Below are 24,134 nucleotides of genomic sequence, written 5' to 3'. Positions count from 1 at the left end.
AAAAAAGTGCCCGTAGCTGAAAGAAATTTATAATTTGAATGAATATTTGGATAACTGGATGTTTTGTGGGGAGCAGGCTTGAGGTTTTTGGTCATTATTGTAAATTACACAACTAAAGTCTTACTCTTCTTTCCAGTCAATGTCAGAAAACCCCAAGTGAACACAAAACACCCCCTTCTCAGACTGACGACTCAGGTTACAGACCCACCACTCCGAGAGGGAAGCAGTCACCATCTTGGGCAACCCACAGCCAAGTCCGCCAGCCAGAGGAAGCCCAGCAGCCCCTAGTCTAACCTCCTCGGGGTCCATCCCACAGCACTCCCCCTGATGGGACACGGCCTGTCATGACACGCAACTTCCCCACGACATGTCCGTGAAGCTAAAACTTCATTCTGAATTCTGCCCACATCAGCAGGGCTGATCTCAGACGGCTGGTTACCCAGCCGGACAGCACCATCTGTTTTACAACTTCCTGAAAGGCACAACCTGAAGAGGATAATCAAAGCCACAGCGAAGATTCCTCCCAGGTGACATCCGGAGCTGCTGCAAGGGAGCAGCACACCCACCCTCGCTAGAGGCCATGAGGGAAGCCACCAGGGATCCACCCTGGCTGTGGCTCCAGAATTCTGAGGGGCCAGGCAGGAACCAGGCAAGCACTTGGACATTTTGTCAGCTTAAGAAAAAAAAGAAAAAAGATGGTTCTTTAATGAGACTCTTAGAACTTGAAAAGATTAAAACATATCTTAATTCTTCCACTTGGCTTTGTAGCTTGGTCTATGTTACTGATTAAAAAAACAAAAGAAAATCACCCACCAAACTCACCCAAGTGGGCAGTGAGACTTAACCGTCTGGGCATGAGTGCCACCACAGGCAGCAGCACATGGCTTCCTCTGAACTCACCTTTTCAGACAGGTTAAGTGAGATGCTGTGAGAAATGGAGACCTAACCACAAAACAAACGATGACAAAATTAAATTTTATACCACAAAAATAGATATGAGAATTTATATAAAAGCACCGTATTTGCAAAAAAAAAAAAAAAAATTTTTTTTTTTCCTTAGGAGACTCATTTCTGTTTTCTGATTTTGTGTAAGTAAGATGTTCTGCTGGCTTTTCAAGAACCTGGTCCATTTATCACTTTTTCGAACTACATCATTTTCTGACTCAAATATCTCTGTGGTTCGTAAAAATAAAAAATAAATAAAAAGTCCTACGTGTCTCCAGTGCCAAGGTTCCCTCCAGCACAATACACAGCCCAAAGATCACACACAGGACACCGCCTCAAAGTAGGCTGCAGGCACACCCGGGCACAGACCTCGACTTTCCCTGATGGCCCAGGATGGTGAGATTCTGTTAAATCAAGCCTATAGTGCTGATCTGATAATATTCAGGAAGGATCTGCGTTGAAACAAAATATATAAATTGTCAATCAGGTATCAAAAAATGTGCATATTAGAAGCACAAATATGATCACTGGGATGGCACTTAGCCAACATAAAAGAGAGAAAACAGCATTTTCAAAGCCACATTATTGCAGGAGTGCTGGAGGAGGCCTGGGTGAGAAGTGTTCAGTCGTGTGTAGAGTGGCTCTAATGAACTCGGCCTCCATCAGTCACCCCCTGGCCTCCCTTACTTCATCCAGGTACACGAAAGGGGAGTGACAAAGTTCTCCCCACCTATCTCTCAGGGTTAAGAAACCAAATGAGATGTTGTCTGAAATCATTTTCTTAGATTATAAAGGTAGATACAATGTGAGCTGCTACTGTTTTTTTATACACTAATTACAGACTATCTATATATTAAAACTAGCTGGTGGGCTTTTGATTAGGAAGCTATGTCAGTTCTTTTTGTATTTCCAAATGTAAGAAATGTTTTTGGGGTTTGGGGGAGGGGGGTTGGAATATGCACATTTCTACCCTGACTTAAACTGTGGCGGTGTGAGATGCGGCCGGGGTGCCAATGTGCCTCGGTAACACGCTGACGCCAACCGCCTGCCTCGTCTCCCGTATGGGTGCACAGCTCATTAACTTCTTCAACGGGGAAACTGTTTAGGTGTTAAGATCCTGGAAAATCAAAGACTACTCTATTGTCAAGTGGTCACAGACACGGACCAAGGTAAAAACAGAAGGATGATCTGGAAGCAAATGGCACATCTTCAGCAAAATTCAGGTATTTAGGCAAATATTTCAGCCTTAGCCAAGTGCTAAATTGGCACTTTAAGCCAAATGTGATCAAAGATCACAGGGATTATACATGAAAAGTATAAGGAAACCTGGTCATATCAAAGTGAGGCTTGCAGGAGAAACTAGGTAAGGGGACTGTGCAAACTCTGTACCACCTTTGCAACATGGCTGTAAATATAACATTATTCAAGATTAAGACTTCATTTTAAAGGAGGGGGGAACTTGCTTTGGGGAAGAGAAGGAAAGAAACACGTATGTAATAGCAATCTGCACAAAGCTTACAACTCTCTCACACACGAGCTCATTTCCACCACACAACTGTCTCCTGACGTAGGTTCGAAGCAGCAACAGCCAGATCGCACAGCTAAAGAAACTCATAAAAGACAGAGCGACTTCCCAGGGTCCCACAGCTTTTCAGAGGTGGGAATGAGATGCTGTTTCTGGCCTGCCTGACCCCAAAGCCCCAAGAGTAAGCGAGTCTGGCCAAAGGACCCAGGCGGGAAAGGTGGGGCCTGCCCTGCAGGGAAGATCTAAATGTACCACAATGCCCACCTACTTCCAATCCACTGGGTAGGTTTGTCTCAAGTGGCACCACTGAGTCACCCAAAGGCCATCAATCCAAGAAGTGAGTGGTCCCCTCTTCAAAAGGCAAATTAAGAGATGCATCTAAAAATGGATGTCCTGATCCCCCTTCGAAAATCTTAACGTTGGTATACCTTCCTCCAGTAAATTCACCTGAAAATCCTCTCACCCGGAAATTCATCCTAGCCTACACTGCTAAAGAAGTCTCCCCATAAGGCTGTTACTAGTCAACTCCAGGGCCATGGCTTAATGGACGAGGGCACTGACGAGCACCCAACACATGAAAAATAAACTACAGATGGGCATAAATCAACCACTGCAGACCTTTTCAAAATCCACCAAAAAGAAAAGCTCTCAGAAAAGAACCAATTACAAGAAGACTCCTCCTCAGACGAGTTTTCTGAAGAAGGCTCAACGGGTCAGTCCCTCTCTGCCTGATGTCCTCTGTGTGCCACCAGAGGGCACTAACTCATGTAATCACTCTTGAAAAACTTCTGTCACATTTTAAACTGCAGGAATGTTGAATGAAAACTAGATTTCAAATCAATGAAGCGCTAGGTACGTAATTCTGACAACGGCTTTAAGCATCTGTTGGTCATAAATCTCAACTGAATTCCAGAAAACTTAGAAGTACACAAACACAGCAACAGGGCATGCTAAAAAAAAAAAAAAAATTAAAAAAAAGTAGGTCAATCGAATCTTCGGATTTTTTAAAATAATGTATTTCAAAATACAACTAAGAGTTACATATTTGCTCCCGCATCTCTTGGCTCTAGGCCCATCATCTGGGTAACCTGCCCAAGGATCTCATACATGGCACACATAAGGGCCCAAAGAAAAACGTTTCAGGATCTTCCTCGCTCTGAAAGCCACTCCTGACTGAGTTAAGGTGGACATTCACCACATTAAATTACAGTTCAGTTTATGATGCATGATTAAGACATGATTTAGTCTTTTGTACTAAAATCCGTGTAAGAGATAAAGGGCACACATTTCCTAGTGCTCACTACGCCCTGGGTTGCTATTCTGAGCACATTACACTTATTTAATACTCACAACATCCCTCGGAGAGGCTGTAAAATTCTATTTTAGTAAAAAGTTCAACCTTGCATTTCTTGAGCGCAATCAAGAATTTTTCTTTACATTTGTATCCTCCACTGATGATTTATTTGCCCACAAAACCATAAATGCAGATGTGTGAGTTCTGCCTCATTAACCAGCTTCTGCAATTATTTCTTCACCCCAGAAAATTCACACTTCTTATACGTTCATGGGAGGATAAGATTACATAATCAAAATAGTTCAGTGGTGAGTTTAATGAAAAATGCATTATGCCCTGAAAGGTTTTTTTGTTTTGCTTTGTGGTACATAAAAACCTGCTCTTTGCTTTTCACACTTTATTTAAAAGGAAGTGAAACATACTACTGATTTCATCAGAAATGTTGGGTACCTCACTACATGACATAAACTTCAAGCTCAACTGGGCCTTTGGTTTTCCCGGTTTTAGGTGATTCTTTCAGTGTGCAATGAATAACTGAAGTTCACAATGAAAGGAACACAATCTGACAAATGCAGTACACTATTCCTGAGAAGCTGAAGTTCTTTCACCAGTTTGGCTCAACTTAGTGCCCCGAATAAACTCACCTTGAGGTAACAGCCTACATCAAAGGATACAGTTTCCCTGGGTTTTGACCTTTGTATTAAAAACAAACAAACCAATCCTCCTCGAAGGTTCTCAAGAACATGTGGGTACTGTGGCCGACACCAGCACGAAAGGAATAAAGAGGGAGCAGCTGCAATGTGTATTCTAGAACAGAAGTACTTCTGTTAGTTCCATTAGAATAACTGCCTCTGTGTCTTTGTTAATGCCCCTTTGACCTAGGAAATATTCTGGTTTATCTTGTTTTCTTGATGCCAAAATCTATTTTTTAAATTATTAAGAAAAGTCAAAAAAATATCTACTTTCTACCTATTTTTATTTTTCATTGCTTCTTTCTAGACTCTCACTAGATGCCTTGATATTAAAATAAAGGAGTTTGTTTTATTGCTTTGCTTTCCTGGGCTTCTCAGGTATTGAGTTTTTACAAGTGGAGGGTTTGTGGCAACCCTGTGCCAAGCATGTCTATTGGTGCTATTTTTCCAACAGCATTTGCTCACTTTGTGTCTCTGGGTCACATTTTGGTCATTCTCGCAGTATTTTAAGCTTTTTCATTATTATTATATTTTTAAGGTGATCTGTGATCAGATGTTGCTGCTGTCATTATTCTGGGACGCCACACACCACATCCGTGTAAGATGGCAAACTTTACTGATCAGTGTCGGGTGTGTCCTACTGCTCCACTGACCAGCTGTTCCCCTGTCTCTCTCCTCCTCAGGCCTCCCTGGTCCCCGAGACACCACAATATTGAAATCGGGCCAGCTAACAACCCTACGATGGCCTCTAAGTGTTCAGGTGAAAGGCAGAGCCCATGTCTCTCACTTTAAATCAAAAGCTAGAAACGATTCAGCTCAGGGAGGAAAGCATGTTGAAAACCGAGACAGGCTGAAAGCGAGGCCTCTCCTGCCAAACAGCCAAGTTGTGCCTGCAAAGGAAGAGTTCTTGAAGGAAATTAGAAGTGCTACTCCAGTGAACATAGGGGTAAGAAAGCAAAACAGCCTTCGTGCTGAAATGGGAAAAGTTCTAGTGGTCTAGACAGAAGAGCAGACCAGCCCCAGCATTCCCTTCAGCCAAAGCGTCATCCAGAGCGAGGCCCTCACTCTCCAGTTCCTGAAGGCTGAGAGAGGGACGGAGCTGCACTAGAAAGGTCTGAGGCCAGCGCAGGTGGGTTCATGAGGTTTAAGGGAAGCCGTGCTCATCACAGGAGCGCACGAGGGGAAGCAGCAAGTGCTGACACGGGAGCGGCAGCAAGCTCTCCAGAAGATCTAGCTCAGAGGATTCCCGACGGCACCGACACGAAACAACAGATTTTCCACGGACACGAAACACCTGCTGCTGGAAGGCTTACCTCGCTTTTCCACAGCTGGAGAGGAGAAGTCAGCCCCCGGCTTCCAACTTCCAAGGACAGGCTGCCTCTCCTGTTGGGGCCAATGCTCATTTGCCATGGTGCGAATTTTCGAACTACGCTAAAGAACTGGCTACATTTACTCTGCCTGTGCTCTACGAATGGAACAGCAAAGCCTGGTGACAGCACATCTGTTTACAACATGGTTTGCTGAGTATCTTAAGCCCGCTGTTGAGGCCTACTGCTCAGGAAAATAGATCCCTTCCAAAATAGTACTGTTCACTGACAATGCCTATGGTGACCCAAGAGCTCTGACGGAGATGTGCGAGGAGACTAATGCATGCTAACACAACATCCATCCTGCAGCTCATGGATCAAGGAGTCATTTCAACTTCCAAGGCTTACTATTCAAGAAATACATTTCATAAGGGGATAGCTGCCCTAGATACAAATTCCTCCGATGGATCTGGACAAAGTAAAGTGAAAACCTCTGGGAAGGATTCACCATCTAGATGCCATTAAAAACATTCATGATTCATGGAAAGAGGTCAAAATATCAACACGAACAGGAGTTTGGAAGAAATGCACTCCCACCCTCATGGATGACTTTGAGGTGTTCGAGACTTCAGTGCAGGAAGGAACTGCAGGTGTGGTGGAAATAGCAAGAGAACTAGAATTAGAAGTGGAGTCTGAAGATGGGACCAAATCACTGCAATCTCATGATAAAACTTGAACAGATGAGGACTTGTTTCTTATGGACGAACCTCTTAAAGAGAGAATCTGCTCCTGGTGGAGACTACTGAAATGACAACAAAGGATTCAGAATATTACATAAACTTAGTTGATAAAGCAGTGGGAGCATTCGAGGGGACAGAGTCCAATTTTGGAAAAAGTTCTACTATGGGGAAAATGCTATCAAACAGCATCGCGTGCTAGAGAAATTTGTGAAAGGAGGAGTTGATCTATGCAGCAAACTTCATTGTTGTTTTGTTGTAAAAAATCACAGCCACCCCAACCTTCAGCACCCACCACCCTGAGCAGTCTGCAGCCACTGCATATAGATAAGACCCTCCACCAGCAAAAAGGTCACGACTCATTGAAAGCTCAGATGATGGTTAGCATTTTTCAGCAATATTTTTTAAGATATGTACATTTTTTTAGACATAATGCTATTAACACATTTAATAGAGCAAAAAATAGTGTAAACTTAACTTTCATGTGCACCGGAAACAAAAACATTCATCTGACTCACTTTATTGTGATACTCGCTTTCTTGCAGTGGTCTGGAACCAAAACTGCAAGCTCTCCAAGGTACACCTTATTCCAGAGACAGGCCTCCTGTCTCTCCTACATCTGTTTCCTCTGCTTCTTCATCAGGAGGCATGGCTACCAGAACAGAGCGTAAATTTGTAATTCAATATTCTAAAGCCCTGATTTGCTCCGGCAATTCAAAAACACCCCATGCTGCTCATTTCAATCATAACAAAATTTTTATATTTACCCCCAAGTTTCACTGTTTTATCATTTTAAAAAGTTATCTATAAAAGGCAAATTAAAAGCAAACATTCAGAAAGGACACCACATCAGGTGACCCATTTATGCACTCACAGCATTTATTCAGACTCTCCCCACACAGTGAAGACAGGAACAGCACAGAGGCCCTGCCCTCGTGGGGCTTCCATTCCTGTAGGACAAAGACAGCCACCAATACATGACCCTACCACCACTCTGGAGATGAGTGCTCTTAGGAAAAGAGAAGCTTGCAAAGGGGACGGAGAGTGGCATCTGGGCACGAGGACAATCGCCGAGACCTCCGTGACCAGGTGGCACGTGGGCAGAGACCTGCTCTCCCACAGCCAGGTCAGACTGTGGATCTCTCACGTAACAACTGTGGGTAAGGCAAGAGTGGGGCACTTTCATCTACTTTATTTTCAGTAACATTCAGTTCAAATTAATTTTGGATCTTAAGTGCAAGCACTTCACTAACAGAATTATCTTGGAGCCAGACATGGGGCTGCAGGATGGCAAGATCCCCCTACGAGTTCTGCCAGCTCTGAGTCCAATGTGCCAGCCCTCGCGGCTCCAGCTCTGTGGGTCCCTCTTCTTGCTGCGCCCATGTACAAGTGTGTGGTGAGAGCCTGAAATAAATAAGTGTAAAATGGGTCAAGACCATCGCTTCTATTTCTGTTTTTAACTGAAGAAAATGTGCCCCATTTCCAGAGGCAGAGAGGAGGAGACATCTGAATAAAGACAAACTACGGTTTGTATAAACACACACATGTCTGCACATGTGTATGTAGACGTATAAATGTACCAGACACACTACTCACATATATATATCCACACAGATGACTCACTTCCCTACGGTAACTCAGCCTTTTTACAATCATTACAGTGTAACTTTTACTGGTTGCAAGATGTATCTTTAAGAGGCCACAAGAGTTTTTTAAGGGATCGAATTAAAAATTAAGGGTTCAAAGATGATCAAGGTTCAGATTCAATTAACACTAATTTTAGGAGAATTTTCTACTGACTATGCATATTCAGTAGACTACTTAAGTTTCTGTTTTCTTTTTTCTACCACGGCATCCCCAAGGAGTCATTATGTACAATCAGCTCTCTAATTCAGATTAGCGTGTCTAAGTACATATTGATGCAACAGGACACAATGCTTCGAGAGGCTCCCCTGCTGGACACCATTAGGTGAAGCACGGGCCTGAGAAGGCGGACTGCTCAAACTGAACCCCCAGCACCGCCACTCGTTCCTTCAAGCAGCTTCACAGGTTAGAGGAATGCAGTATTTCAAAGGAACACTGAATGAGGAGTAGGACTAACATTTCCTTCATTAGGTAAGATCCTAAGAAGCTACAGGTGACTTCCACAGTGGCCCTTGAACCACCAAACGCACACTGACGCGGAAGGAAGCCGCAGAAGGTCTGTTCTTTCTGATCTGTCTCACTTACCTCCCCTTGCTTAGATGCTAAGAGGGGAAGAGCCATTTTAAAGTGAGTGATTTTGGGTAAAATACTGAACACCATGCTAATGAATCTTTGAGGGGAAGCTGGAAGCTGGGTGCAGAGGGAGGACGCTAATTTGTTTTTCTACTATGGGAATGATTTCCAACCAAACCTCAAATTGATGCAACAGAAGCATGACTAGTGAACTTCCGTGGAACCAGATACTTATGAAAGAACCATCACATTCAAGCATGTGTCCAATGCAGAGAGGCAGCTCAGTTTCACAAGCCTCGAGGATGGTGCTAAAAAGGACACATCATAGAAAGAAAAGAGCTGTGGGCTTCTTACAAAGGAAGTCCTCACATGTATGATCTATTCTCCTAGCTGTTACTCAATTAAATAATTAGTTAAGACACCAGAACAACAAACTGAAGATTTCAAGGCGATCAATGCTAAATTACATTTTTTAAATATAAAATGTGACTGTCTCTGTGGAATCAGACAGCAGCTTCTGACTTGTTTTCTGCATATTTGCTTTCTGCCACCCAAATTTTAAGAACTACATAAACGAAAAGAGTATTTATTCTCTTCCCCCAAAACAACTAAGTTTACCTTTTTGGCTTGAAGGTGCATTACCCCACCATCCCTTCCCCTTTTATCTAGCCACATTCATTCACTAACAGCCATAAGGTCTAGCACCTGCCCTGAGGAGCTCATGGTTTAGGGGACTAAAAACACCAATAAAGAGACAAATTACAATATGCTATGGCAAGGGTCCTCAGAGGGACACGGAAAGCAGTGCCCATTAAAAGCGAGCCAGTAGGACAGGCTGTGCAGAACGGGCACATGGAGAAGTGACATCCGGGCTGGCCTCCAGAAAGAGACTGTCTGCCAGGCACAAACCCAGGAAGGGGCGGGAGCAGAGGAGGAGGCCCGGGCTGGGAGAGCGTGTGGGGGAGGTTGTATCTGTCCGTGAACACCTCCACTTGCATGCAGAGATGGGCGTTCTGAGTTAATGAATGCTTTATTAATAAAGGCAAATCCAGATGCCAACCCAGAGAAGCATTCAGAGAGCTGGCTTGCACACAGGTTCTAGGACAAGGGAGGGCAAGGAAAGGCTTGCCCACTACCGAACAAGCATCTGCTTTGGTTAGGGTTACGCCTGCCAGGGTGGATCAAGTTTCAGTGTCAGCAGTAAATTTCTGAAGGAATAAAGTACAAGTTTAAATGTTATGCTCTGGATTTTTTTGAGGCAAGAATTATACCAAGAGCATGGTAGTGACCCAGATCTAAATAAAAAACAATGAACAAATGTCAAAGCACTCACTTCCCTAGTCTTCTAGACACACTGACCTTCACTTTCAAAGAAACTAGAATTGTGTGTGGACCACATTAAGTAATCATGCTAACAATGCTTTTAAAAAGCTAATGCTTTGGTTCTCTTACATAACATGTGTTATCATTTACAAGTGGCATGGTAAACTAGCTCTTCTTTTGTTGGAATAAATTCCAGTCCATTCGTCATAAAGATTTATGTGTGAAGGAGTGACTTGAAAAGCAAACCAGCATTTAGTGGAGACAAAAACCTCAAAACAAACTGCAATAAAGCCATCAACGTTCTTTAAATTTCTTGCTTAATTTCCAGTTCTTAGCGTTCACCCACTTATCTATTAGATAAACATTTTAATTAGAATAAAGAGAGTTTAAGAAAACTTATGTAGTGAGCACGTTTCCTTATTACTAAATTGTGTCTACTGAGTCTTCTTTCACACGAGCACGCTGGTGCCAGAAGGACATTGTATTTACAGAGGGTGCACAGCTAGTGACCAGTAAATGCTGTGACACTCTCATGGAACTACTTAAGTCCGGACGTTAACAAGACAAACTACCTAGACCCCACATCCTCGTGACATTAGTTCATACGAAATGAACAAGCAATTATTCCTTCAAAACAGAGGTCATCCAAGAACACAAGGTTCACAAATCCATGGCTCAAAACAGACTCTTCCTAAATATTGGAGCTGGTAGGATTTTTGAGGACCTTTTTTTTTTTTTTGGTTAATCTTAATAATCTTAATATAACAGGAAACTAAAGAGAAGCTAAAATAATTTAAACTTGATAAAGGTACAGAAGGGGAGTATCCATGCATCTTTTTCCCTGGGGCTCATTATCTGTATGGAAAGTAGCAAGACCATGTGAGTGGCCTGAGGCGTTCCTGTTTATCCTCTCAAAACAGTTTAATTTTCCTGGCCTACAAGGCTAAAAACAGCTTCTGACCTCATCATCAATTTTTATTAATCTTTAAAGACACACTGTGGATCCAAACCAAATATATAAATTTATCTATGTAAGTTGTTATACACACACACACGTAACAGAGCAAGCGTGCACATGCCATATATATATACATATATATATACACACATATATATAAATCTTCTACACAGTAAAAGGCTGACCATGCCTGCCCTTTCAAAAGCATCAGATGAGGACAGGCAGGTTTTGCATGCTGCTGCTTCTACCACATGGGACAGCCTCGAAGCTACTAAACGCTGACTTCTGTAGGGATTCAAACACATTTAGGATGAAGTATAACTAACATTTGAGGTATGTGAGGATTATGCCAAAATAAAGATAGAATCTAAAGATACAACAAAATAAACATAAGAATCTAAAGGGTATTTTTTTCGTGGGGGTGGGGTGTGTGTGGCTGTAATGAGCTGCCCACATGGAGTTAGTATTTTCATTAGTGAGTCAATGAAAAGCCTTGTGGATGAAAATAAAAACATGCCAAGTGAAAAGCTGCCATTTTTGGAAGATCTTGTCAAAATTATGGCCTTGTGTTCTGATACTTCACTGTGATTCAGAAATCTTGTCCCAAATCCATCATTCCAAGGAGGTACCACCACCTGGGTTTTAAATGAGGCAAGAGCAATCCCTCATAACCTCACGGATGCTTTGAGAAGTAGGACAGGATCAGGGTCAGGAAATGCTCCTTTGCAGGTAGAAGGTTAGAGCAGCAGCCACTGAGGCACAGATCCTACCAAGAGCCACAGCATGCCCCTTCTGCCTCTCCAACCCTGTTACTCTCATCAGGAGTCATAAGTGGTTTCAGAACCATGCAGACAATCCTTCCTAAACACTGGCCTGTTCCTTGACCCACTCCTCTCTAATACCCTTGAACCATACTTCCACGAGCATCCCCAACCTGTCCAAGATGGCAGCCATGAGCCACATGTGGATACTGAGCACCTGAACTTGCGTCTGGTCTGAATTAAGATATGCTGAAAGTATAAAACCCATATTGGATTTCAAAGACTTAGTACAAAATAAATGTAAAATATCTCAATAATTTTTATATTGATTGCATGTTCACATATTTTAGATATATTGAGCTAATAGATCATTAAAATTAATTTCATTTGTTTCTTTTTACTTCTTTAAAACATGGCTTCTAAAACATTCAAAATTACACATGTGGCTCACATTACATTTCTATTGGACAGCACTATCCTAGGCCTTGATGTTAACTACAACTGCATTCCTTCGATATCAAATTCAAGCATCCCTCTCTTTGACTATCCCTACTCCAACCATTCCTTTTTTTTTTTTTTTTTTTTAAGAGACAAGTTGGGTGGTCAGAGGGAGAAGGGAGAGAGAATCCCAAGCTGGCTCCACACCCAGAGCAGAGCCCAACTCAGGGCTCTATCCCAAGAACTGAGATCATGACCTGAGATGAAATCAAGAGTCAAGAGTTGGACGCTTAACTGACTGAGCCACCCAGGCACCATTCCTGATCCTATTCCTTCAATCCCCCTGTTGCCATGGCCTCTCACTGCCCTCATCTTCCTTGTGCTTCCCTTTTGCTGCCCATCTGTCTTAGAGTATATGATCCTTCATCACACCAGCGCTCAGCTCCCTTGCCCCTTCCCCCGCCAGCATTCCCAGGGCAAAATCCCAATCCCAGGTTAAACCCTACTCTGCCCCCTCATAGCCTACATTTGGGCAGCAGAAAGCAGAACTCTTCAAAAGCACCAACTCTGCTTCCTGTCCTCCCATTTCTGCTTGAACCAGCTGGGATAGGGTTTTTGTCCTCACCACTTCACTCATCCAGCTCATATCAAAGTCACCATTGACCTCCATGCTGCCAGGTCCACAGTCAATTCTCAGTCTGCATATTACTTGACTTTTAGCAGCATCTGACACAGAAGATCACTCTCTCTGCTTTGAAACACATTCTTCCAGGAGACCTCGCTCTCCTGGCTTTCCTTCTCTGGTTGTTCCTTCCCATTCTCCTTTGCTTTCTTCTCCTCCTTCCTCTTAACACCACAGCATTCCATGTTTGAACACCTCTCCCTATCCAAATCCCCCTTAAGGATCCCATGCATCCCAGAGCAAGTAAGAACCTTCTAAATGCTGAAAACACTAAGAAGTCTGGCTTGAGCCTAGGCCTCTCCTCTAGATTACAATTCATATATGTGACTGCCTAGTCAACACCTCCACTTGGCATGTTAGAGTTAACACGTCCAAAACACAACTCTTGCTTTCTCCTCACCCTTTCATCCCAACCTGCGGCTCCCACGGGCTTCCCAATCTCAGCAAAGAGAAGCTGCATTCTCCCAGCTGCTCAGTGCAAAAACATTGGCATCCACCCCAACTCCTTGTATTTGCACACAACCTGTCAGCTCTTCCTCTGAAACACATCCAGCATCTGACCGTTTCTCACCACCCTGGTCCAGGCCACCACCAGCCCTCGCGACAGTCTACTCACTAGTCTTCTTACTTCCATCCCTACGGCCCTAAACCTAAGGGATCAGCGAACTTCTTAAAGGGCCAGATAGTAAATATTTTCGGCTCTGTGGGCCAGATGGTCTCTGTCGCAACCACTCAACTTGGCTGTTGCAGCTCAAAAGCAGACTCAGACAATATGCAAACGAATGATTGTGGCTCTATTCCAGTAAAACTAGAACTTAAATGGACACTGAAATTTGAATTACGTATAATTTTCATGTACCACAAATTATTATTCATCTTATTTTTTTCAACCATTTAGAAATACAAAAAACATCTCAGTTTGCTGGCTGCACAAAAACAGGTGGCTGGCTGGATTGGGCCTTCAGGGGATGGTCTGCCAACCCCTGCCCTAAACTGTTCTCTGCACTGCATTCAGGGTGATCCCTTAAATCATGGTGTCTTTCTGCTCAACAATTCTCGGATGGCTTCCTTTCTCATTCACTAAAATCAGAAGACCTCACCATGCCCCGTCAGACCCCGTGGGACATAGCCCCTGATACCTCATCCTACTGTTCTCACCAAACCCACTCAGAGCAGCCACACTGGCCTCCTCGCTATTCTCCTTTCTTCTCTTCTGCTACTGCCAAACCCACATGCACCCACCTGGGGGCCTTTGCTTCTGCTTTCCCTCTGCTTGGAATACTCTCACTCCAGATACTACCTGGATCACTGTGTCACTTCCTTCAAATCACTGTACCAGACACCTGCTCAAGTCACACTTTCTCAAACAGCACACACCTGCACACCCCCGGGCCAACATCCAGGAACCCTCCCAACGGTTCACTTAGCTTCACTGCTCCTCATCACACTTAGTAGCATCAACATTTCTGTGTTGGTGGAGAAATAAACAGATTAGGCTGTTGTTTAAAAGAGAAAATCGCATGGTGTGAAGAGCATGCACCCGGAGGCAGGTCACCGGGGTTGGAAGACCAGCAGCACGTCCTGCTGTGTGACACTGAGCACTTAACTGCTACCTCTCTGTACCTTGGTGTCCTCGCCTGCAAAACGAGGACAACAAGAGCACCTGCTTCCTCCCTGCTCTGAGGACTAACTAGTGAATAAATGTTGTCACATATAATCACTCAATTACTGTTACTTGTTTTTTGTTTGTTTATTGGCTGTGACCCCTCCCCACCCAACCAGAAAATAAGCTTTTTGAGGGGAATGGCCTTCTTTTGTTTACTGCTTTATTCCTGGTAACTAGGACAGCGCCTGCTACTAGGCATTCAATAAATATTGAACCAATGAGTAAGTGTTCAAATTTAAGTCATTTGAGGGTAGACAACACTCCACCGCACACTCCATCAGCACCTAGGTATCAGGGAGAACGAAAGTTCTCTCCAAACCCACCACAGAATAAGAAATTAAAAACCTCCTTTTCCAGGTGGGTTTGTTTGCTGATGGTTCTTCTCCTTGTGGAGAAGCAACAATCTGCTCCCCTGAAGGGAGGCGCTCCTGTTGCGCTCTGAGCAACAACGCATCACCTCCTAGGAAACCTCCCACAACCGAACGCCGTGCTACGTGTGTTGAGGGTTACATGCTCAGGTCTCTCACCAGATGAGAGAAGAAGCAGACCTCAGAGCCAGTCAGGTTCAAATTATGCACATAAAATGGCAACTCACTACCTAGGAGCACTTCTCTATGGGTCTGACAATATTTCCTGGACACAAACACCGAAGCCCACTTATTCAAAGTAGCTTACAGTGAACTGGCTTCTTCCGAAAACAAACAGTACCTCCCCAAGTAACTGACCTCTTCCCCAAGCAAAAAGATGATAAAAACATTTCTCTCTACCCATCGTACACATGCGTCACTCATAGTGCATCACAGGTTCGTGAATTTGGCATTTCTGCTGGGAGGGATGGAGTTCTGATCTACAGACGGCATGATGATGAGTTAAAGTACTTCTGGGTTCTATCACTTTGTGCCATCATCTTTAATGTGGAGATACCTACGTACGTCCCAGTGTGGCACGGGCTTTTTCTGATGAGAGCCCTACTTTCTTCAAAAATAAACAGGGATAAGGTCACCTACCATTAAGCAAAGTAGAAAACCACTCTCCTAATCCTCTAAGATGTTTCACTGTGAAATAGAAAATGAACATCTTCAACGCTGGTTCCACCAAGCAGAAAACAAATGAGTGAGACGTTAAGTGATAAAAACATGCCTACATCAACGGGCATCTAGCTGAGCTACTGCCCACCGGCAGTGCAGTGAGGCCAGAAAACCGTGAGCACGGATGAGTAAACGATTACGAGTAAGGGTAAGAAACTGGGGACTAAGGAGTGGATGCATCCCAAGAGGTCAAGGTGAACTGGCACGGACCTCCCAACGCCTCTTCTCTGCACTGCTCAGGCTTCCTGCTAAGAGTGCCATGACCTGAACGAGTTCACGGGGCTCCCTGGGCGGAGGTTGTTCTAAGTGGTAAGACCTAAGTTTTTTTCTGCTACCCCTGTGGTTGTTTTTTTTAAATTCTACACTTGGTTGGTCATTAAGGTCACTGTGACATCAACAGCACAGAAGACCTGCATGAGCCAAGCAGGCACACACCCCGTATCTCAATACTGCACTGCATACAGTGGCAAAACCCGGAAAATCAGGATGACAGCACTCTAATACTGTATTTAGCTGATGATCCTAAATAACACTTTGTCAGCTTTTGTGATCTAGCACAAAACCACACGCCTTGTGATATACCAGCTGGGCTGTGGTAATGCCCTTGACTGGAGACTTAAAAGCTTTGGTTGGGACATAACTTTGATGTATCATATTTCCATTTCAAACTGCAGTGATTATCCCTGGATTTGGCATCACAAAAAGTACCACCAAAATTAGATTATGGCTAGTTAATAAGAGTCCCCCCTCCCCTCTGGTGCCATCCACGAGTGAGGCTAGTCTCCTCTTTGCTTCTGTGCAAGATCGAAAAGCCATGGCTGTTTGGTTTACAGGATGCAGGCATAAGAACCATCTGCCTGGTCTGGTGTTTCTTTAATTAAAACTTTAATTACAGACATATCTCTGCACAGATACGTGCAGTCTATCAGCTCCTGTTCTTAATTACCTGTGCTAATGAGAACAGAAAGAGCGAGTGTTTGCTGAGCGTCTACTACGCGCAAAGCTCCTCTGCACCAGATGCTGTAACAGGTCCGCGAGCAGGCAAAACCACGGCGAACAGCCAGGCCCGAGCTCCAACCCTCCCTACCAGTCCTCCTCGCCACCGTAACGAGAGCAGCAGAACAATCACCCAGGTCTCTCCTTGGAAAAATGAAGGGCGAAGAGGGGTAAACCACTCGAAAGGACCAGCACGAGAGAGAGGGAAAGGACTGGATGATCAAACCCGAATAACCCAAGTTCTGAGGTAGGCACGTGTGCTCTTTGTCATCGTGCGGGGTATCTGTGTCCCCAGGTGAAGATGTACACTTGAAGTGGAAAGTCTGGTCTAAATCCTAGGACTCTGAAGCATGTCACACAGTCCATGGTAACCAGGGCCACAGTTTCCCAGGGAAACAAGCACCACAAACGAGAAGGAACAGGAGAGGTTTCCCGTGATCCCCTGACTGTGCAGCCACACGGTTGCCGCAGCTCCTCCTCTAACTCCCTCTCTGGCTAGAGCCGACTGCCGCTGAAGACGGCAAAACCCTCTCCTCATTCCTGGAGCCGGTTTCCCGGTGTCCACAACGCCCGAGGAAGGGCTAACCTCCGTCAGCACGGCTCCTGCAGAGGCCAGATGGGGGCCGTGAGGAGGCCCCTGGGTCACCCCCAAAGCACTCTGCTGCGGAAGCTGTTCACGGGAGGGGGCACCAACGCAGAAGGGCTGGATGCTTTCCTACCGTCTCTCGAGACAGACAGTGAGTGGCACACACGCACAGGTGTTCCAGCATCTGCTCTGCTCCCCTCGTCAGTGTGACGAAGGGGGAAGCACCCGAGCAGCACGTCCGGACCCGCGGAGCACCCTGAGGAAGGGCCTGCCCTCTCAGGAGCAAAGTGAGGGGTCCAACCAAGACGGCCTCACAGCCCAGCTCTAAAAACTGTACAGCAAACACACTAAAAGCCTGATACCAGTGCCTCGAGAACGGTCAAGTCCATCCTACTGTCCCACATTCCGCCCTATTCAACGAATCACCAATGAAAGCTGACAGGCTAATGAGGGGTAATGCCTACTCCTCCAAAAGATCGATATGAAGACAAATTAAGAAATGTCGATGTGAACACCTACTTCGTGCTAGGCCTCCTGGAGTATTTCAAGTGCTCTGGGGTCCAAGGATAGACACACCCAGAGGGATCTGGCCCACGGATGCAGACAAAGAAAAAGAGGAAGGATGGGAGAAAGATGAGTTGGGAGCTAGAGGAAAGAAGGCGGGGGGAGGGGGGGAGCATACAAGATGGGAAAAAAAAAAGAAGTGAGAGAGGAAGAAGGTGGAGCCCCCTAACTATACTCAGTTCCGTGACTAACTTCAAACCTGGTTTTGGGGATGGTCAGGTGCCCACTTCCAGAGGACTATATTCTATGGAGTGGATGGCTGGGATTTTTCCCACAGAAGGGGTACTGATTATAGGTGGCTGAATTACTAAAATGGCCCACTAAGGCCCATTTAACTTACAGTGTAGCTAACTACAGAATTAATAGCACTGGCCCATGTTCTGGAAGCACAGGTCTATATGTGCACCAATTATTTACATTTTCTTCTGTTTATAACATAAACTTCCTGTATTTCTGAACCTACTGATTCTACCAGAATGGCCAGATCAGAGCCATTCTGATGACGTGGCCAGAGCGCCATATTTCAAAGCTGTACAGTGACCCTGGGTGTGCAGTCAAGATGGAGCCTTCCCGGCAGTAGTGGCAGCAGGTCACTGGAGACCTTATTAAGTCAGGGCTGCTAATGGTTAAGGGACCATAATGCACACGGCTGAGTCCCCTGCAACCGAACGGCAAAACAATTTCCTATCAGGGGTCCAGCCACGTTTGCCAGTAAAATAAGGATGCAGGTGCCAGGAGAAGGACAGCACCTGGACTTAGGTCCCAGTTCCATTATTTCCTAGGAGTATGACCCTATGAGGGCTGATTTAACCACCTGATCATCAGTGTTCTCAGGTGCAAAACAGGGTGAACACACCACTCACCTCGTAGATAAATTTAGATAATTAAAATGTATAGAAAGCACCTGGAAAACTGTGTGACCCCCCCCCCCCACAACGGCGACTTCCTTCCACTTCTTCAACTTAGGAGGAAGCACTGAAGCCTCATACAGTTTTCTGACTCCTTGGGAGCCAGCGGAGCAGTGAGAGATGGGGTGTCTCTCCCATGGGTCTCTTCTTGTATCTCCACAGCGAAAAACCACTAACATGAAAGCGTTCAGTGCTCTTACTCATCTAAGCTTTTCTTCCTAAAAGGTTAGGAGCCCAGATTTACCTTTACACACCTGAACTTGCATCTGCCTCAGAGGCGCCCAATAACCGTAAGCATCCCAGTCCCTCTCCCCTAAGCACGCCTGGCTCTCTCAGACAACGTCAGGAGACTAATGGGAAAGCTGTCTGAAGCTTCATCTCCTTCAAGGTGTGTGCCCTCCTCAGAATTCCGTGTCACTGAAACCCCACCCTGCCTGGGTCTCTCCTGGTGTGCAGGATCTGGCCGGGATGCCACAACCACTGCTGCCCCACTTGTCACCCCTGCTCTAACTACTTCGCAGACATCCACCCCCAAAGACGCACCCATGACCCTCTTGAGCAGGGGGCTATTCTTATCAGCTCCATTTTAAAGAGAAGGAAACTGAGGCACAGAGAGGTCAAACCACTTGCAAGGGGCCAAAGTGGGAGGTGGCCCTGCACCCCAGGCGACCTGGTTGCAGAGCCCATGCTCCTGGCCATTCACCACAGACTTCACTACAACTGCCTCTCAGTGTGACAGTCACAGCTGCCAACAGTACAGCCACAGGACGAAGTTTAATTTCAAAAGCACCTTCCTTCTGGGTTCCCACTGGGTCCAGCATTCAGTGTTTCATTTATCCTGCCAACAACCCTAAAAAGTAAGTAGGAGACATAACAATAGTCTACATTTTATATAGGATAAAACTGAAGCCGAATCTGTGAAATGTTTTATAAACTCTTATATTTTTAAACTGAACTGATTTCCGTGTTTTTAATCACATCAACATGTAAGTCTTTTGAAGTCTTTCTATTCCAGTTCTTTAGTTTTGTAGAACTACCTTAAGAGATCCAAATGGCACATCCAGATACCCTGTTAGTTAAAAGCAGGTTTTTCTGACGCCCAGACTAGAGTTTTCTCTGAATCATGCTTACAAAACCTACATCCATGTGGCTTACAACTTACCAGAATCCCTACATATGAACCAAATAAACAACGGTTCTTGAAAGTTAAGTAATAAATATGTCCATACACTAACTCTCTTAGAAAAATTAAGTTAGCTTAAAATGCACTAAGCAGGGGCGCCTGGGTGACACAGCGGTTAAGCGTCTGCCTTCGGCTCAGGGCGTGATCCTGGCGTTCCGGGATCGAGCCCCACATCAGGCTCCTCTGCTGGGAGCCTGCTTCTTCCTCTCCCACTCCTGCTTGTGTTCCCTCTCTCGCTGGCTGTCTCTATCTCTGTCGAATAAATAAATAAAATCTTTAAAAAAATAAAAAAATAAAAAATAAAATGCACTAAGCAGAACACTTTAAAGAAAACCTAAGTGACCTAATTGCAAAATAAAATAGCACAATAAAAACATTTCTCTAGTGCACCTATTTATGTCTCTTCAGCGCCTGCTGGACTTAGGAATAAAGTAGCTGACTATCTCTAGAAGCCATGGGAGCCTACGGGGAAGATGTCAAGAGGCCCTGATTCTGTCAGTCAACAGGGAGCCTGTGACTCTCTGGGGGCCATCAGCCCGCCCCCCTCAGGCACTGGGTGGCTACACGGTGCTTCCGCAAGAGGAGGGGAGCACACTCTGTGCGCTATTCCTTCGGGGCGGGGAGGATAACACCATCGGAGGAACACATCATGGGTGGGATCTGGAAAATACTCCTACACAACTCTGAAGCATTCTCATTTAAACAAAACAACAAAAAAAAACCTTAAAATTCAAGGCAACAATAAGTGGCTCGTAACTATTGGGACATTCATTCCATGTACTTTCTGGCTTTGTAATCATAGGATCTGTATTTCTCAGCTCTTGGTATTTTGCAATTCTGTGAAAAGATAGCCAAGGTCAAAGGCAGTTTTCCAGGTATGTAAGTACAACAGACAAAAACAAGCTAGTAAGCCTGAAGACGTGTTCACGAGAGTTCCAATCTCCACTGAACAGCTCACTACAACTAATTTTAATTTGTGGTTCTAATGAATGACATAAACTTTTATAGGTATCAACAAAGCTCAGAGAGGACTTAAATCCATTTCAGTGCTCATTTAGCAGCTTCAGCTGTGTGCAATTAAAGCATCAGCATTAAATGTTAGAGAATAAAATAATGAGACACTTAAAAAATAATCTGCGCTTCAGCAGGCCACGCTAAGAAATTCCCACAACTTTTTTTTAAGGAACATGATTTCTTAGAAATATCCTGCCAGTTCAAAGAACTAACTCAAGTTTGATTTTTGTTTTCAGACTCTGGTTTGTTTTGCTTTTGAATAAGAATTTTCTGAAAAGCAGAATACAATTAAAAATGTCTAAACAACAGTCACAAAATAGCACATGTCATAAAGCAATCAGGTATGCAGACCACTGCAGCTGACTCCCCAGGCTTCAGCAGAGACAAAAGCACATTTCTGACCATGTTAAAAATGTTGCTTGTTATTAACTTATGCCTCAAATAAAGAAATAAATATTAAAGGAGGGGAAAGGTACTTTCTGGGGAAGAGACGACTTTCTTATCTTCTAGTCCATACATGGAATTAAGGGGCTCAACTCTCTGTCCCAATAATACTTGAGAATATAAAATGTAATCTGAGGTTGTAGAACGTGGCAGCTAAGACTGCTAAACTCAAGTTGCCACTATTTCTGAAAGAAAGAGGAGGTAATCTGCACAGGAAGGGGTGCGTGCTGAGAGGGAGGGGGTATGTGTGGAAGGAGGTGGTGGTGGCTGGCTGCTGTGCGTGAGAGTTACGTGTCATCAGCAAGGTAATCTAGCTGTTGCAAAACATGAATAGAAAAGGAGATCTATTGTATGGGGAAATGCACTCGCTAAACTTAAATTTTAAAAGGATGAAAACACAGATTACACTTTATTTTAAAAACTGAAATGAATTTTAATACAGAAAATGAAGACAGCATTTTGCAAATTTATCGCTCAAAGGGGTATCTCTATTTAAGGAAATCAGCGTGTTACACTTTGAGAGATGAAATGTTACAGCTTGTACACCAAAATTAAAAAATGAAATTAAATTAAAAAATGAAATGGTTACCAAGGTAATGCAGGTCAGGGGATCAAAGGTGAAGGGTCACACATTATTAAAAAGAAATCCAAAAGGACGGCTGCATCATGATCTCTGCAAAACAAAGGAGCTCTAGTAAGTAAAACTAGTATCTCTGAGAATTTAAAATCAAGTTCTTGAAAAGAAGACTCCCCTGTAATTGAACACAAGTCATTTCTGATTCCGTGTAGAGCCATTTTTATTTAGGTACAAAACCAAATTTCAATTACCTGTTACCAAAAAATTTTTGTAAAAGTTTAACCACACAATTACATTAAAACCCAAAATATCTCCAATTATAAGTGGCTGAGAAGTACTGACATTTCCACTGGACCCCACACCCTGTTTTCTGGAAATGACAGTGTTTGATAAGTTGCCAATATATCAGAAATCTAATTTGGTCACAGTGTGGTGAGTTTTTTCCTCTCCTCAAGGAATGAGTTCCAAAATTGAGTTTTTGCAAATTTGTTTCATTTGAAGTAGCTGCATAAAATTTCCATTATTGGAACATTTAGTATAACAATGTTCTAGAAGACAGCGATAAAGTGATACATGATCAAATAAACTGTGTAACTCTATCTATTAAGATCTGTTCTCACATTCAACTCTCACTGCACAGAGGGGAGAAAAGACATTTTAAGCAAAATAACTTGCAGTTCTACTGGAATTACACAGAATTAATAGAAGCTTGACAAGAGGAATCTCTGACAATGAAAAGTATCTGAAAGGTTAGGCTTCAATTTCTAGTTATTATTTACTCATCTTCCTCATTAACAAATTAGAATAGTTTGCTTTAAAAAAGACAAAAAGAGCTAAGGTTTTGTTTTGCAACACAAAGCTGCCATCTAAATCATGACAAACATACTTAACTTTGCAGCAACAGCAAGCGTAACAATTAACAGTTACAGAAAATTAATTTCCATATTCCTTTCACTACTAAAGGAAGTGAACACAATCGTGATACAGTAATCTTTAGTCTGCTCTCTAAAACCAAACTGGAGCAGGCTACATTCCCTGATTTCAGGACCCACAAGTCTCCAGCACTTACTGGACCGCAGGCTCTAAGGGGCAGTGCAAATGAGGGCTCAAGGGTTGAGAGGGTAAATGGGAACATAACTGGCACCACGGGGAGCAAAACAGGACCTGATTTAAGTACCATCCTTCTTCCAGGCCCCTAGTTGTGTTCCATCCCACAGTATCCAACATCAGAGTTTACCTTGTTAAAATCAAATTCCAAAAATACTTATATATTAAAATATAGACAACTGCCCAAAAGGAGTTTATTAAAAGGAACAACATATTCTTTCTGATGGCTTAGAGCAATCAATAAATAAACAAACTCTATAAACGTCAGATTTCTGTTCCCCCGATTAGGTTTTGTTAAAAATAACTTGCAGAGCTTCATGCACCAGATACAAGTGTGTTTGTTAGTGCCTTAAGGCCACGGTTCTAAAAACATGATTTCTTTTTTTAAGTTCCACAGCTACTGAAAAGTAAACTAGCATTTCATTTCTCTGGAATGCTCATCTCACGTAAAGTCTGTCACATACGTATTTGTTGCTGGGAGGCATGCAAGCAATTGGGAGCACTACAGCAGGAATCGATAGCCCATCAAAAAAAGGCGCATGTGGCTTCAGGAGCACCGGTGCCCACACCGCTCCCGCCGGTCTGCAGGAGGAGGCAAGGAGCCAGCATACCGGTGGTCAAGTTGTGTTTCACTAAAAGATTTTCTATTAAAATAAGGAAAAGGGTATCAACTCAGCTCTAAGTATCTACACGTACCCCTTCATTACCAAAACACATGTACTTACTAGATAATTTCTTCCTAAAACAAGAGGATAGAGCACCTATAGAGGCTTTTTCTAAAGTCTTCTAAATCACTTCTAAAATTCACCAACTCACAAAAATATGTTAGCCCAAATGCCGTACCAGTTTAACCCCTGCCAAAAGCTGCAGAGACACCAACCCATTCCAACATGACAGCAGCCCAAGCAGTAAGGAATCGCTCTCACTACAACCAAGCAAATTCCCACAGGATTCCATGGAAACGATAATAATCTAAGTAAAAAACACAAACAAACAGAACTCTCCCCAAGTCCTGACAAACAAGTGGCTCGAGTAATTGTGCCAACAAATAACACTGTAGGTGATTCAAGAAAATCTACGAATAATTTTGCTATCTGGGGTGGAGGAAAGTAAAGGCCAGCA

At 43.8% G+C, this 24,134-nt stretch overlaps 1 protein-coding gene across 2 annotated transcripts in view; it reads right to left on the bottom strand.

Annotated features, from left to right (window-relative positions):
* CAMTA1 (calmodulin binding transcription activator 1) overlaps positions 1-24,134 on the bottom strand; it is an 837,244-nt gene that overhangs the window by 735,907 nt on the left and 77,203 nt on the right. The window contains exon 5 of one of the 2 annotated variants that reach the window (XR_005839010.1): positions 21,741-22,001. The exons of the other annotated variant lie outside the window; for it this stretch is intronic. The gene's annotated coding sequence lies outside the window, so the exon portion shown is untranslated. Of the gene's footprint in view, positions 1-21,740; positions 22,002-24,134 lie in introns of those variants that run through there. 2 annotated transcript variants of the gene reach the window in all.

This window comes from Ursus maritimus, unplaced genomic scaffold, assembly GCF_017311325.1.
Source record: "Ursus maritimus isolate PB19 unplaced genomic scaffold, ASM1731132v1 scaffold_32, whole genome shotgun sequence".
In the NCBI taxonomy this organism is placed as follows: domain Eukaryota; kingdom Metazoa; phylum Chordata; class Mammalia; order Carnivora; family Ursidae; genus Ursus; species Ursus maritimus.
This window is presented reverse-complemented; position numbering and strand designations above follow the sequence as displayed.